Source organism: Oxyura jamaicensis, chromosome 5 (genome assembly GCF_011077185.1).
Source record: "Oxyura jamaicensis isolate SHBP4307 breed ruddy duck chromosome 5, BPBGC_Ojam_1.0, whole genome shotgun sequence".
Classification (NCBI taxonomy): Eukaryota; Metazoa; Chordata; class Aves; order Anseriformes; family Anatidae; genus Oxyura; species Oxyura jamaicensis.
Genome location: NC_048897.1, coordinates 8,325,853 through 8,341,650, shown reverse-complemented (window position 1 = coordinate 8,341,650; position 15,798 = coordinate 8,325,853). Strand labels below are relative to the sequence as shown.

General features: G+C 40.2%; 1 long non-coding RNA gene across 3 annotated transcripts in view; it reads left to right on the top strand.

The window, feature by feature from the left end:
• The window catches only part of LOC118168296, a 287,029-nt gene that overhangs the window by 88,719 nt on the left and 182,512 nt on the right, over nt 1-15,798 (top strand). For all 3 annotated transcript variants that reach the window (XR_004751473.1, XR_004751474.1, XR_004751472.1), the window contains exon 2: nt 808-991. This is a non-coding gene — a long non-coding RNA (uncharacterized LOC118168296). The remainder of the gene's footprint in view (nt 1-807; nt 992-15,798) is intronic.

The following is a 15,798-nucleotide window of genomic DNA, read 5'->3' as shown; positions in this document are numbered from 1 at the left end:
TTAGCCCAGGACTGAAAAACAAAGGATATGTTGCTGCCACACTAATCAAAAACACAGACAATCTGCTGTTCATATGTGCCAATTGTTGCAACACTGTAATGTAAATGCACTTAAAGATGAGAAAAATAATTATAGGCAACCATTCTGCGGAAAGCTTATAGGAATATGGGCTCTTTAGGGGGATGCTTTCATGTGCATAAAAAGCCTTTCACATACTTAACTCTGGTTGCCAAATTCTTTGTGCTTGCTGTTGGTAAGTACATCAGACCATAGCACCTGAATCCAGAAAGTGCCAAACAAAAAGCAAAACTGTAGTCAAGGGGTGAAGAAGGTCAATGGAAAATCCAAACAGTAGGTGTGTTTGTGTGCCGTGGTGGTAGGCACAAACACATAAACTGACTTGATTCCCAGAGAACCATATTTATTTATAAACACAGTAGGTATAGTTGTGCTCGTATTGCCGCTGCATTTAGTTTCTGGAAGTTTCTGTGTAAGAGAAAAGCATGAGCACTGCCACTGAAAAGTATCTGTAGAGAAATGGCCATTTCTGTAGGTTGTGCAATCTGTCAGCTGTGGGCACATAATACTTTTGAAAGGATCAACAGTGGCAAGGAACGAATTGTTTTTGTTCAACCAAGTTTCAAAATGTATTTTGTAATATTATCTGTTAATATTGAGGCTATTGCTGAACTAAGGATCATTGCAATATGAATAGATAATTCTTCTACAGCTACTATTACAGAGAATTGTACCCTTCCCTTTCTCCTACAGTTTCAATAATTTCTTCTCGCTTCTTGTCCCAAACAGGCTGTTGCCCTCAGCTGTTGAGTTGTTCTGCAAAGCTGTATTCATACAGAACTTGAATACCATGTGCAAAAGAAGAAAAAAAAAATGCAAAAGACTCAGAAAAAGGCAGCAAGAATGATCAAAGGTCTGAGGAAGACGTGACTGAACTGCTTGGATTCTTCAGTTCAGAGAATAAACGAGCAAGGTAGGATCTGATAGAAGTCTACAGATCGTAAGTGGCACGTGTGGGTGGGGACTGGTCACCAGCTCTTACGAAGTTAGCAGGAATCATGTTCAAAAAAAAAAAAAAAAAAAAAGAGTACATTGCTATAAGTAGACTTCCTGCCTGCAAATGCTTTGGATGCATGAAAAAAGAGTCTCCATGGCTTTAAGAGGAGATAGGACAAATACCTAGAAGGAACAGCTCTATTGGAAGGTACGAATCTCAGGAAATATTTCAGCTTTAAATAATTACAGACTGGAAAGTACTCCAAGGAAGTATCATATATGTTTTCTCCTGTTCTTAACTTACATGTGAGGTGTGCCTGTGGCCACTGTTGAAGACAGGATGCTGAACTAGAAGGCCATTCTGTAGCTCTTATATACCTTTCTGTTATAGCTGAGGTTTTGCCAAGATATTTTAACCGCTGGTTTCTGAGGCGTTGTGTTTTCTTACTTGGTCAGTCTTCCAAGTGCCAAATTTAGTGCAGATATTTCCAGACTTCTTCAAGATAATCTTGCTCCTTGTATCTGCACAATTAATTCAATGTAATTAGGTGTGATTGGAGCAGGACTTCTGAAACTAATGTTCAGATGGCATTGTCCTTCTGCTCACCCCTTGAAATATTATTGTGAAAATGACTGCATCTTTCTTTCTGCCTGGTATTTCTGTGGCAGTATGTTCCCAAATGAGCCAAATGAACCATGGGCTTTCCGTACTGGCCATTATTCATACATTGCTCTGCTGTTCATGTGCATGCTATTCAAACTATTTAAAACTATCAAACTATTTCCCTCTATGTGCATAAGCTTTGATTTCCAAGCTAAATTTGACTTAGTTACTTTTATCACAAATATAAGCCACTGATTCTAGCTGTTAGTTGTTTTGGGGCTTTTTAGCCCACTACCATTTGAGAGTCTTACAAGCAAAATTTTGGTCCATGATATGTTGGATACAAGACCAGTGCAAATCTTCCATGTCTTTGCTAGAATGCAAGACAAGTACATACAATAATTCCTTATTATAATTCTTAGTGGTAAGTGTTGCTATTAAGTCATCGGCTAATTTCTGATTCTGTGAAAGAAACATGTTTTGGGCAGAAATTTTCCAAGCCTAGGTTTGTTACAAAGTAAATTGTTTTCTGAATAAAAAGCTTTTAAGCAGATAGACAGCTGAAAGGAACGAAATTCAAAAGTTGCAGTTTGCATGGAAATTGTCTTTATTGTGGAGTTGTCTATAGGTTTTTTGTTTTGGCCTTCAGTTCCAGTTGTCTCCTTTACACTGCAGCAGCCATCTTGTTTAGTTTTTGCCATTAGAAAACAATCAGAAAACCGGTGTTGCCAAGTACAAATGCGTCTCATTTTTAAAGTTCAGCTGTTTTCTCCTTATATGATGAATTTTATTGAGCGGCTGCTGCATGATACCTTTCAAATATGACCAGCTCTGCCAATTCTCATGAAAGGGGTGGTTTGGCCAGACATTATTGTTGCTGCCATTACAAGTTCCACCATTGCCAGACAGACTTTCTGGGCTAAAACGGCACAATTTTCTGCCTTCATATTTAAGGGGCTAACTGGCATAGAAGCAAAACCTCACATTTGTCTAGGTGCACAGCAGAAAGAAGCAGGTGCATATACAACAGTGCAGGGACTCAGCAGGAGAGAGACAGTATCTCTAGGATTTGCATTACCATCTCAAAAGCCTTCTAAGTAGAACTGAGTAATAGTTGAACTAGATTGCATCGCAGGGCAGAAGATATCTCACAGGGCATATGAGACCAAGAAAAAAATATATATATAATATGTAAAAAACTGACTACAGCTGAGAAGCTAAAGGAAGGTAGAGGTGAACAGACCCAGTCAAGAAGGTACCAATATACAGTTGTAAGCTGAATATTTGGCAGGTGGAAATTAGTAAAAATTGTAGGTATCCTATTTCGTTATTAATTCATGATACTGGTGCTGAACATGCTTAGTTGAAACAACACCTGCCCTAAGCCCTCCTATAAAATAGACTTCTGGAAGGACTGCTGAAGTTGATTAACTTTGTTCCCCCACCTAGTTTGCTTTTCACTCTTGTTCTGGTTTCACTCGGCTGGAAATGAGAGTTGTCAGGAAGGCTAGTTTTGTGGTACACAAGGAAATGCAAGAGCTTGCCAATGGAAACCTTTGTCTGGCTAAATTTTGTTAAAAACGTATTCATATAAATTCAAGAGATGAGCCAAATGAGCTGAATGAGCATTCATTCTGTGAAGCTTTACATGATGTGACAACCTGGGAATGACACAGGGTAAGACTGCAATCAAACTCAGTTGTCACAAGCTCTCTGTTAGACAAGCATCACTTCCAGAACTTGTGTCCCTGGTGCCAGACAGCAAACTGTAGCTTTATTTTACTAGGTAGACCAAAAGATGGAAGAGTACGTTCTCAACTTAGTGTGTGTTTTTTGAGGAGCCTCATTCTTTATTTCTACCTCCTCTCTGTAGCTGGTTTCAGGGAGTCCATATTTTTTAAGCTGACAAGACATGCTTTTTTTTATTGCCAAACTGGTGAAATGCCTTCCAAGAGAAAAGAGAAGGGGGGTATTTTGTTTTTAAAAGCTTCCACTACATTTTTTTTCCTTGTACACATCCTTTGCACTTGACAAGCAAAATGATTGGATTCAGTAGAAAGTGTGCTCAGAAGTCAGAGTCTCTTTTGCAGCATTTATAAGGGAAAGTACAACCCAGCTGTTGGCAAAACATAGCCTCATTGTTTTGGCAATGCTGTTTCACTTACCTTTTTTTCTTTTATACTAACTTGTTTGCTCAGGTATTGGAATTCAGACTTTTTCCTTCTTTTTAGAAATTCACACCCTTTCTGGCAAGGTTTGAACTGTTTTTATTGCTTGCAATTATACCTACAGGTAAAATAAATACTTTCCCACGGATGCGCTGGAATCCGGTATGGTTATAAGCTGATGTAGCTGTAAGAGCGGAGTTGTACAACTAGTATTTCTGCTGTTCTGTCTTTTCCTTCTGACAGTTCTTAAAGACACAGGGCTTGGATCTGCTCTTGCTCTCAAGAGCAATTCTTTTTCAAGGCAGCAGGTTTTCATCTGTGCTAAATTGGTATGGATGAGAAAAGAACTAAATGACTCCTAGAGTAAAGACCTCTAAGGGAAACCTAATGTGGAGGTAATTTTGCAACACAACTATTGCTGCGGCCTTGACGAGTGTCACTGTCTTAGCATAGCTCTATCCTGTGTGCAGAAAAATGACACTGAAAGAACAGTTGGCTGTCATAAAGTAAGGCATAGAAAAGTTAGGAAATGGCCTAATTAAGGTCGCCTGTGTAATTCATTATGATTCATTTTTTAATTATCTGATCACATACTATTTTTTCCGCAGAGCCCTCTACCTCTGTGCACAGGATGTTCAGAGCACTCTTAATGAGCAGCTATTCAGTAGTTTGTTTTATCTTCATTGTTCCATGTGTGGCCAAGGCCTTATTTACTGCATGCTATTAAATCCTGTTTTGAGGGCTAAATCCATAAAAAGACTTTGGCCTGGTGACCCTGTGTGCTGAAGTATCGAACTTTTCGACCCCCTGCTGTCTAGTGTTGAGAGGTAGAGTTTATGACCCAGGTGTGCTGTTGCAGCTGTATTGCTATCAGAGCGGGGCTAGTGCTCTGCTCTGGTACTGCAGCGTGCTGCATGGACGTGCCAGTTCTAGTCACTCCTAGCTCAGGTAGCCTTAGGAAGTACATGCCATTCTGTGGCATCAGCCTACTGTTAACAAACTCAAATAAGTGTCTCTTTTCATTACACAGTTAACTGGGAGTCTAGGGTTTGTGACTCATGCATCCTGTTTTCAGCGATGTCACTTATGTGCTGAAAAGCCTTGGAAAAGTATTTCACCAGTTGTGACCCAATTTTCCTCTCTGTAAAATGGGAATAATGACATGTGCCAAACCATGTCACAGAGGTGCTCTCTGGCTGCAGCATTTAAATATGCTTTGCAGTCTTGGATATAAAATGTTAGGGAAAGACAATGTATTGCTTCTGCATCCAAAACTGAATGTCAAAGCTCTGCAAAGCTCCCCTTGTCTCATCTGCCTGAACTAGATTATATTAGAATAATTGGTGATTCATTTTTCCGTATGAAAATGGGCTACTTCTAGAGCTCTTAAAGCTGGTATCTTCCAGAGTCATTCCAGAAGTGCCATGAACACATACTAGAGAAAACACAAGAGAATCATGGAGAGAGAGTGGAACATGTTGTCTTATTCTCAGTTCAGACTATAGGAAGATTATGTCCATAGCCTAATATGGCCATGGACCATTCTTTAACGTGGAGAACATGGTTATGAAGAACATGGCATGACTCACGTACGTGTTATCACCCTTTTCCCCTCACCAGAAACTAAGGTGCATTGGCCATGCTGCATAGTGGGAACAACTGTTGGTCTTTGCTATCACTCATTCCATGCTTAGGCAAACTGGGGAATATTGCTTTGCAAAAGCCAAAGCCATGTTTGTGAGGAGGCTAACAACAGTGCGGACAGGCTTGAAACCTCTGCTCTGGTCCTGTTCAGTTTATCAACATAGCTTAGGAGGTGTGTATGGTGCTCAGCTTCTACAAATGCATTTGTCACTGTGAATATAGGCAACTCCTTAAGCTGAAATGTTTCATTGTTTTACATCAAGGTAGTGTAAACGGGTCTAGATTATACCCTGAAATTCCTTGTGATTAGAGCTGACTAGAAATACTGTGGTGTAATGACAAAGGTGAATAACAAAAGGGTTTTCTCTATCCCAAGAGTACCACTGTTTTTTGTATTTCTGAGAGGGATGGATAGTCAGGAAGAAAACGGTACAGTAGCTACTTGAATCTGAATCTCTTGCAGTTTAGGTGACATCCAACTATGGAATCATTCGTTATATGATTACTTTCCTGTTTTCTGTTGTTATTTGGTAGAAGGCAGAAGGACGCAACCATTTGCAAGGATGGTTGTTCTGTTCTTCCCTCCTCCCCCTTCCAAAAAAAAATAGAGAGAGAGAGGGAGAGAGAGAGATTACTGGAGTTTTTCCTTAATAAGGTTTTGATGATGTTTTCAAGGGCAGAGAAACAATTTGCTGCTTATTTCTACCCTGAGGTCCTGCCAGTATGACCTCATGTTCAATTTCAGCCAAAAGCTGCATTGATTTTCTGCATTGATTTTCCTTCATTTATACATAATCTGAATTCAAAAGTGTGTAAATGATACCTGAATTGTTCCTCCTGTGTTAACGTACTGGAAATATTCATTTTATTGACTGAGAATGTGCTTCCAAACACACGAACACATAGCAAGTGAAAGAGACCACATTTAATACGTGTAATAAAAACAGATCTGTGAGAAGCAGGCATGATTGTCCAAAATGAGCATACATTTCTGGAAACAAAATTTTCTTCCACCACTAAGGACCTTATTGCTCTTTAATTTAATCCCTGATGGGGCAACATGTGGGAAGCAAGATACATAGTGGAGAACAATCTGTATAACTCTCCAAGGTTCAAAACAAGGATTAATGCAGGTTAGCAATCCCACATACAGTATAACTGATCTCTAAAATAGGATAGATGTTTAAAAAAAATAGCAAGCAAACCCCCAAAATTATATTCTAAATATATTGTCTAGAAAGTGGAACTCAGACTTGAGTTAAACTGTCCCCTTCTGTCATTTCTCTCTGAGGTCTTTCATGGTTAGCCTCCAACTCCTTCCTTCAGACTGATCAGAAACTGGATATCAGTGTCACTAGTACTGTCCGTGCCCCTCTTTTGTGCATGGCTTGGCGAGTCTGATCGGTGACCGATATTCAGCCCAGTGCTCAGATACTTCCCTGATCCTTATCCAAAACGTTCTGAAGCTCTTTCTATAAGCTTCTTTCTATAAATGCAGTGATTCAGCCTGACTGGATCCTTGTTGTAGGCTATGACAAAACTTGGGTTAACTGTAGAATCGGCCCTGCTGGCAGGACAGACTTTCTTGCTAGATTTATAGTACTTCCTGCTTCTAGCTGGGCTGCAAATAGAACAAGAACAGCCTTTCTCATAGTGTCTTGGCACTGCTCCTTCTAGAGGGAACCCAGAACAAACAGGATACAATGAAAAATACCAAACTTTCACGAACTTATTAAAAAAAACAAACGCAAACAAAAAAAAAAAAACCTTTGCTTGTGGTTGGATTTGGTGGACTTTTCCTGGGTTGTTACATACCTGACAGCAACGTGTATGTACCCTCTTGTGCCTTACTGCTCACTTGACATACAGTTTCCTGCATGAATCAACTGTTTCCTGTAGCTCTCCTTTCAGCTTAAATCTTGCTTCTCAAGTACCTCTTACCTGTTCTAGCTACTCAAAAGGTAATATCAAAAGGAATTAATTACTGTAAATTATAGGCTGAACATTTGCTCTGTGTTATAGACCTAAGCAGGCAACAAAGGGACACACTACAGGGAACCTAAAGGAGATGGACTGCTTGTGACACTTATTCAAAAATTAAGTGCTGTCAAGCTGATAGAGTTTAAGGTGGGTTTAAATTGTTATTCATGAGATATGAGGTTTTGCAGACAATTTTACAGCTGCTCTGAAGGGTCTTTATCAGCTCTTGGTATAAAGCAGTGTGAAGAGCCTTTACGGCAGCTGTATGGTAGCCAGAGAAACCCTTACTAAGATTCGTGGTGTAAAGCAGGGGTTCCCAAACTGTGCTACACATACCGTTGGTGGTGCACAAACCATTTCCAGATGGTAGATGAAGGCAGCTTCTCCATTTCTATGTGACGTTTCTTAAAAAGCCATGGGGTAAGTGTTTTCACACAGTTACTGGAAGTCACCGCGTGCCTTGGTGCAGACACCCTGCGGCACAAGACAGCTCATGCTCCAGCGGTGGGCAGCGTGGTGGTGCCGACCCGGGCTGCCCCTGAGGGTCTGCATGAGCTGTCACTGCTTGGTAGCTGGTGAGGATGGGCAATGGGGTGTGTGAGTGCCAGAGGGGGTGGGTGGGAGAGGAAGGGGGTGACTCCTTTTCCTTGTGTGCGGGCCAGTGCGAGAGCTGGTCAAAAAACAGCTTTTGTGGTCAAAACAGAGCTGTGCTGTCATTGCCTCTGCTGATAGCACTGCCATTGGCATTCATTCAAACTCAGTAAATCCACAGCACACTGGGTTAATAAGCCCTTGGCACACAGGATGAATCTACCTAGAAAATAATGCAGTAGGGCACCTGTACATTAGATCAATAGGCCGCAAAGTATAGGATCTATGTGCTTTCAGGTGCAGGTAAAGCACATGTCAGATGTCTATAAAACAGCTTTGGTCTCTCATAACGTTCCTTAGTGCACCACAGTAAAGTAACTGAGAGCAGGATGGTTTTTCAGCAGTCATGGGTGCAACCAGTAGCTGGTTATTACCACACACCAGCTCACCTCAGCCAGGGCTCTGCCTGGGATTTCTGCTGATCCCTGCTCTTCCCCTCTGCTAATCCACATCGTTCTCCTTTTCTTCATGTGAGTTTTCTTTGATTTGTTTGCTCATTTTGAATACATTTCAGTGGCAGGAGAACGTAAGTTGTTTGAGAGAAGACTACGTAAGACAGGCTTCTAGGTATACCGTTGTAGATTTCCAGAGTTGCATAGACTATACTTTCTCCCATCATTTTCACTGTCATGATACTGTATCAGTTTTCTGATCTCGTACTAATTTAATGATAATGGATTATTGTTATAATTCCAGCAATGAAATAGGCAACACAGTTTTAATTTTGGGGAAATGAGGGCATTCAGATATTGAAAATAATGTTTTTCAGCACTGATCTAACACAGAAGTGTAGTGAGATATTTTCCTTCTAAGAAAGCCTTCAACATAGCGTTTCTGGTGATCCAGTTTGCAGATTTTCACACTGGCGATTACTTCACAGCTGGGAATTAATCAGCATCTACTTCGTTACAAAGCCCACCCACCATATGTGTGTGGGGGGGAAGGGGTCTACTCTCCCTTCAGTCGCCCATCAAAGCGTTGGGCCTAAACTGAGCACCTTTTCTGTTGTATTGCTTCCTAGACCTGATCACTTCTCATACCCTCTTTTCTGCTATAGTATCTGAGTGTTTCCCAGTAGTGAGTTAAGCAACACAACTAACATCTGTCACGTGTGGTTTGTTCTCTCTCTCATCCTGCCTCCCGGGAGTCTTTCCATTGACTTCAATGGGCTTTAGATCAGGCTCTAAATTAGTCTGAAGACTTTAGGATGAGTGGTTTTGTGTGTGTGTGTGTGTTATGTGTTGCTTTTTTTGTTTTTGTTTTTAATTTTTATAAATGTCTACTAACTTTGCCAGAAACCAGCAAGTGGTAAAGACAACTAGAAAAAGAGGAAATTGTTGCTAGGATTGGGGATATTAGATGAGGAGAGATTTTTTTCTAACTTCTTGCAGCTGCATCAGTCTTTGCTAAGGCCTTTAGTACTGTACTGGCCTTTCACTGCTTTTCTGACAGTCTCAGATGGCAGGGAAAGCAGGCTTGTAGTTCTGTCTGCTGGAACCTCTTCCACACTGCAATAACAGTAATCCTATATTTTTCATAATGGAACAGAGTTTGTTTTTATTAACCTCCATTTGTTCATCTGTGTCTTTCCATTAGCACACTGGTTGGGCTCATCCTCCTTAAATAAATACCTACTTATAGAATTTATTTTTTTTTCACATCCATTTTAGGTTCCTTTATGAGCATAACCTCTGCATGTTGTTTCGCAACAACGTTCAGTGGAGCAGAAGGAATGGTTTATTGGTGATCCTTTGCAAAGTTCATGCAGGTGAAGGCAGGGAGAATGCTAAGGTTTGTCTCCATCTTGTATATATTGCAGCAGAGTAACTTGACCTTTTTTAAACTGCAGGACCACCTAAACTTCCTGGGGAAAAATTGATCCCCATATACAGTGTTATCATAATAGTTTTCTTCTACAACCGAATGAAAACAGCTTTGGATATCCCTTTGTAACTTCATGTATTAGCCATTGGCAGGATTGTGTGTATATGTAATATCTATCTCTCTAGCTATATATGTATACGGATATTAGCATTTTGAAGGCTGCCTTTCAGTGTCTCAAGACCACCAGTGCTTGAGGAACGTAGGTATCCAGAACTCTTCCAAAGTCATTTTACGGCAGCCTGAATTTTCTTGAGATGTGACAAAAAGAAAACCACAGAAACCTGGAGTATACTGTCCAGTGATTTGAACAGCATTTGGAGGGAGTTCTTAACTTTCATAGTGAAATGTTCTTCCTAGCCTCAGCGTGTTTGGTGGTGGGGTCAGAGCTGTTCTGCTGTCTTCCACAGGGATCACTGGAAAAACAATCTCTTCTGAGAAGTGACTTTTCACTGTGCATCGTGTTATGAGCTCTAAGGTTCCTCTTGCTGAGAACTATTGCAACATCTGGAGTATCAACTTGAGCTGGTTGTCAGCTTAAAAACAATTGACTTTTTTTGTTGAAAAATTAAAGCAATTTTTGTCACAGTTTCTGCCTTGGTCACTGCTTTTGCACAGTGGCTATGGTTACTATGCTGTAAATTGTCAGGTCATCAGGGAATCCTTAAAACAAGGAAAAAAAAAACATACTTATTTTTCCATGCTCTGATGAGCATTGAAAGAATCATGGAATCAGGTCTTCATTGTTCATCCTTGCAAGACATCCAATTAAATTTTATAGTTTATAATTTCATATGATGGTATGTTCCATCCCAGAAAGCACCTACCAACAGATAACAACCTGTGCACACCGAGGCTACAGAAATCCCAGATTCTGTCCCAATTACACATGAATAGATGTCTGAAACACAGCTTAATAAAACTAGCAATTGCACAACATGCAGCTTTTGGCTCTGTTGAAAGAGTGATAAATTTTCCCAGTCAGTACTGGCTATGATTGTAAATGTTCAAGGATGAACTATTTTTGCTTCAGAAAACAGTAAATTTGTCCAAAAGAGATCTTCATTTCATCGTTGTAAAGAACTAGAATTCAGAAGGTACACATGTGAAAGAAAATATGCAGCTGAAAGTATGGCTAGCTATAGAAATAAGGTTGAAGTATTTCATACTCAGACAGGACCAAACAGAGCAAAAGCTGTATATAACCTCGTTCTCCACAGAGAGACATTCAGTACTCTGAACCATTCTTCAGGCAGTCACCTCTTAGTTGTGGGTTATGAATGATGCTTGCAAAGATAAAAGCCTGAATCTGCTCTCAGTTGGGTGAGTGTGAATTAGGAGCAACTCTGCCAAAGCCAAGAGGGCTATTCTGGTTGAAGGGAGAAGGAGGTCCCTTGAGAGGTCATTTGGCAGCCGGGTTAGTAATGGCTGAACCTTCTCCAAGTTGTGGTCAGTCTGGCTAGGTCTGCGTGCTGCCATCTGACTCATCTCATTTATCTATGCTTACTGTGGTTGCCAGAGTGGTAGCTGATTACCTGCATTGTTCACTGAGACGTGTGAACTGATAGCTCCATTCTGCTCTGAAATGCTACTTGCATTAGAGACATCAGGTTTGCAGGGAGGAAGTTTAACTGCAGCGCAACACCTAGACAGCCTTTGGTATCTGAGCTGACTGTACGCAGAATTTCATTGCTGCACATTGGCATGTTATTAACAGAGTCTCTTTTTGGATGTTCCTGCCTTACAAAGCAATCTTTCAGCCCTCCATCTCCCATGGTTATTTTTTTGTATTTATGTGGAATAATTGTCTCTGTCTTTACGTTTATGCATCCAACTAGTAAATAATATTGATAAATATTCATCAACGTAACTTGTAAGCAAGGCCTAATTTTAGGAAGTAGTTTCTGGAAGAAGAAGCTCTGTCAGCAGTTGATATGCCATATTTGTTTCTGTTTTAGCTCTCAAGGAGACTTACCTGGAGTCTTATTGAAGGGTTTGATTTTGCAGTTACTTGTTTTTTCATGAGTTTATTTTTGGAGAGGTAGCCTAATCCAGCGGTCAGAGCCTGAGATGCACAGCCAGAAATCCTAAACTGCTTCCTAGTGCTGCTGAGTTGCTCTGCAGCCTCAGAGTGCTGTTCTATTTCTCTGTCTCTCAGCACTGCTATTTTTGAAGCAAGGAGTGGTAGTCCTTATATTTAAGACTGACCAGTCAGGATGGGTGTCATTATTCTGCAGTTAATGTTTGTTGAGTGTTTGGCAGATATGATATCCCACATTCTCAGATGCATAGATTATAAAGCCCAAAGGGACCACTGTTCATCAAGGCTGACCTATTTATTGGAGGCGGGCCCAAATCTAGACCCTGGATCAATCATACCCAAACTCTGGGGAAGCTCGGCTCTGAATTCAGATCTGGATGCAAGCCTCATGGCTCAGTCCCATCTTTTTAAAACCAGTCAGGAGTACAAATAAGCCATTTTGAATATAGGGAAAGATTGGATCCAGAATGTAGTCTTGTTCCAAACAGTCCCAGCCACTATAAGTAGGTTTTCTATATCTCCAGTTATAAAACTCCAGAAGTTAAATTGTTTTAGTGAACCAAACACATCTGCACAAAATACTGTCCTCAGCAAAGTTATAGTAATAAGTTACAAAGACTTGATCCTCAGAGTGCTGGCAAAAATCTGGAAAACCTCCATTACCTTTTGTGCTAGAGATTAGGATCTCATTCCCCGTGTTCCTCTCCCGCTTTTTGTAACTCCTGATTTTAGTAAACACGAAGGGAAGGAGAGAAAAGGAAGGAACTCATCATGGACTTTGAATGATGCAAAGAGTTTAACTAGGAAATAATGCTAGATACTGTTTCCCTTCCTTTGCTGTTTTTCAAGCAGGATGCATCCTTAGGAAACAATAATAGAACTGAGGATTACAAAGCCTTTGTATGCATTGCAGCCAAGTGGCCACACAGGAAAGTGATATACGGACAGGCGCTTGTGTAACGTGAGCGGAAGTTATTCAACATTCCTTGAGGAAGCGTAGGACTAACTCTTGGTATCAAGACAAATATTCCTGTCAAGCTAAAAGGGAGGATAATGCAGGACACCATTTTGCATTGTCTCGCTTTGTAAGGTTTGCTGATTTTGTTTGCTTGAGCCTGGCTTCAAAATAATAGCATGACCTAAAAATAACTATGCATTTGGGCCTTAAAATGTCTCTGTGACACAAGGTCAAACAATAATGGGCATTTCCTACTCTTTTAACCTTTGTAGCAGGCAGAAGGAAAAGTGTTCAAAAGGGGCATTGCTGTAGAGGTCAACCTGAAACATTTGACCCTGAACTGTTTTCATTCTTAAATTCTATATCCAGGAGAAGGTACGTGGAAGCCTGTGAGACACCAGTTTTCAACTTCTGTGTCTTGAATTTCTCTTTCTGCTATTTATAATCGTCACGATGTTTCACTGCATGATAACACTGTTTGCAAATGCTTATGCAGTTAAAGCCTGAGTTCTGTGAGCCAGATCCTGAAAGCCAGAGCCCATGGTACAGAGAGCCCTCATCAGTCTGTGTGGCTTTGGTCTGTAAATTGTTGATAACTAGCGATCACAGCTGGGAGTCAGAACTCCTGTGGTCTCATCCATCTTCCTGCTGGTGTGCTGTGTGAAGGTTAGAAAGACGCACAGCGCTACTGAACCTCAGTCTATCTCAGTTACTACTGAGCTACTGAAATGGTGGGAGATTTCTTTTAAAATGCACACTTACAAGTCCTCATAGTTTTCCACTGTGCTCCTACAGAAACCAAGAGCCTTGGGGCTCATTCTGTTCTTTTCCTTGGGGAATACATACCATATATGTTTTTTGTTTGTTTGTTTTTTTGTATAGAGGTATCTCATCAGAAATTAACTGCAAAAGAATGCTCTGATTATACTCTCATCAGTTTATTCATTGTTCAGTACATTTTCAAGTATGATTCCTATTCTTCTACAGTAAAGTAATTCTGTTTTACTGCTCTTGAATGTGGAAAAGAATTTAAGGATGGTGTTAAATGATATGCCTAAAATGTTGCTTCTCTTCTTCTCTGCACAGAGCTTTTTTGAAATGAAAACTGTTATCTGCTCATGTCCTTACTACTTCACTCTCTCTTTTTTTAGCCTTTGAGTATTGAATTTCTTAGTTCCCTCAGTAGTATGCATAATTGTTACTCTGATATTGCATGTTTAACTTACCAGTCTGCCCACAGCAACTGTCTTCAGAGGCTCTACCTTCAACCTAGTCTTTTACTTTTGAGACCCTGCATGACTTAGAGGTACTCTTCCCTCTTGGCTTACCATAAAAGTGATTCTTCCCACTCACTATCTTTTGTATTTTCTATACTGCTTCATATGGAATGCAAATATCTACCAGAATCCCAAATCTTTCTTTGAATTTCCAGGTATCACACAAAGGGTATTCAGAATTGATTTTCAACTTGACCACTAAACATTTTTCATAGAAAATGCTGTGAAATCCACAGAGAACTTCATCTCTTACTTGGAAAGTTAGAAACCAAAGGATGAAGTTTTCTAGGCCAAGGTGAGAAACAGACAAACAAACAAACAAATCCGTGAGGTTTGTGGGGTTTGTTTCTTGTCCAAACCAGCATTTCTTCTCTTTACTTTCATGGACATGGTTTTTTTTTGTTTGTTAGCTTGTTTGTTTTTTTTTTTTTGTCAATATTTCTGCTCAGACTTCTACCTCTTTGGGACTTGCTAACATGTCAATACATAGGCAGTTTGTGTCAAAAGAATGTCCTTGACTGCTGCTGCATTTCTGTTGACCGCTCTGCTCACCTTCTCAGTCACTGCACAAGCCAGGATATGAATCACTCCACAATAAAGTACTTTGGGGTACCTTACATGAAAAGGAACCATGGAATACCAAACCCTTTTGTTCCCTCTAATCTACATTGAAAATGCATTTGCAACAGGCGTGGGGGATTTAAGTCATTTAGTAAACACAAACCCTGATACCGAGTCCAGCAAGTGCTGTATAAGGAGCAGACTCTCTCAGTCTTGGGAGCATGAAAAGAAAATGCAGCTCTGAAGCTGTCAGCAGCAAAGGGTGAGAGTGGTGGAGCTGTTCCTTGGCTTGCCTTCCAAGGAGAGAGCCGCCACCTCAGGGCCAGTGTTGTGGGAAGGAAACACTGAAACAAGCAGCCCCATCAAACAACACAGTGAAGAAGGGGCTCTTGCAGGTGCAAGCTTTTCTGTTTCTGACTTTGTATGGGGCACTATGATCTTGTTTTGGCTTGGGGCTCCAAAGACTCAAAAGTTAGCTCTGTACAGAGCTTCCAATGATAAGACCAACTCAATATGACAGTCATACCATTATGCATACCATTTTATGTAGAATATTTATTTAGGATGAGATCTTTTAGTGATGGCATCTTTAGTATCTAAAGAGAGAGTAAAAATTAATTTGCTTTGACAGAGCATCAAATATTTTTAAGGTATAAACACAATTTGTCATCCATACAGAGAATTGTAGCCTGAAAGAAATAATTGACTGGGACCAGACCTACTCACGTTTGAGGTAGGCTTGCAGTTTGAAGCACAAATAATGAATGAAATCACCACCTTGTTTTCTTACTTATCTGGAAAAAAAATAGTTCTGATACAGTTCTAAGAACAGAATCTGAGTTTATTTCAAATGGTTGCCATCTCATTTCAACAAATACAGGCTCATTGGGGTAACTTCTTAGGGTATTTTACACACTTCTAAATTTATGTTTGTATGGATGACAGTATTATAACATGTACATTGTGATGGTAGGTTTGTTTTTTTTTGTCCTACTATCAGTAGTTTGAATAATTTGATT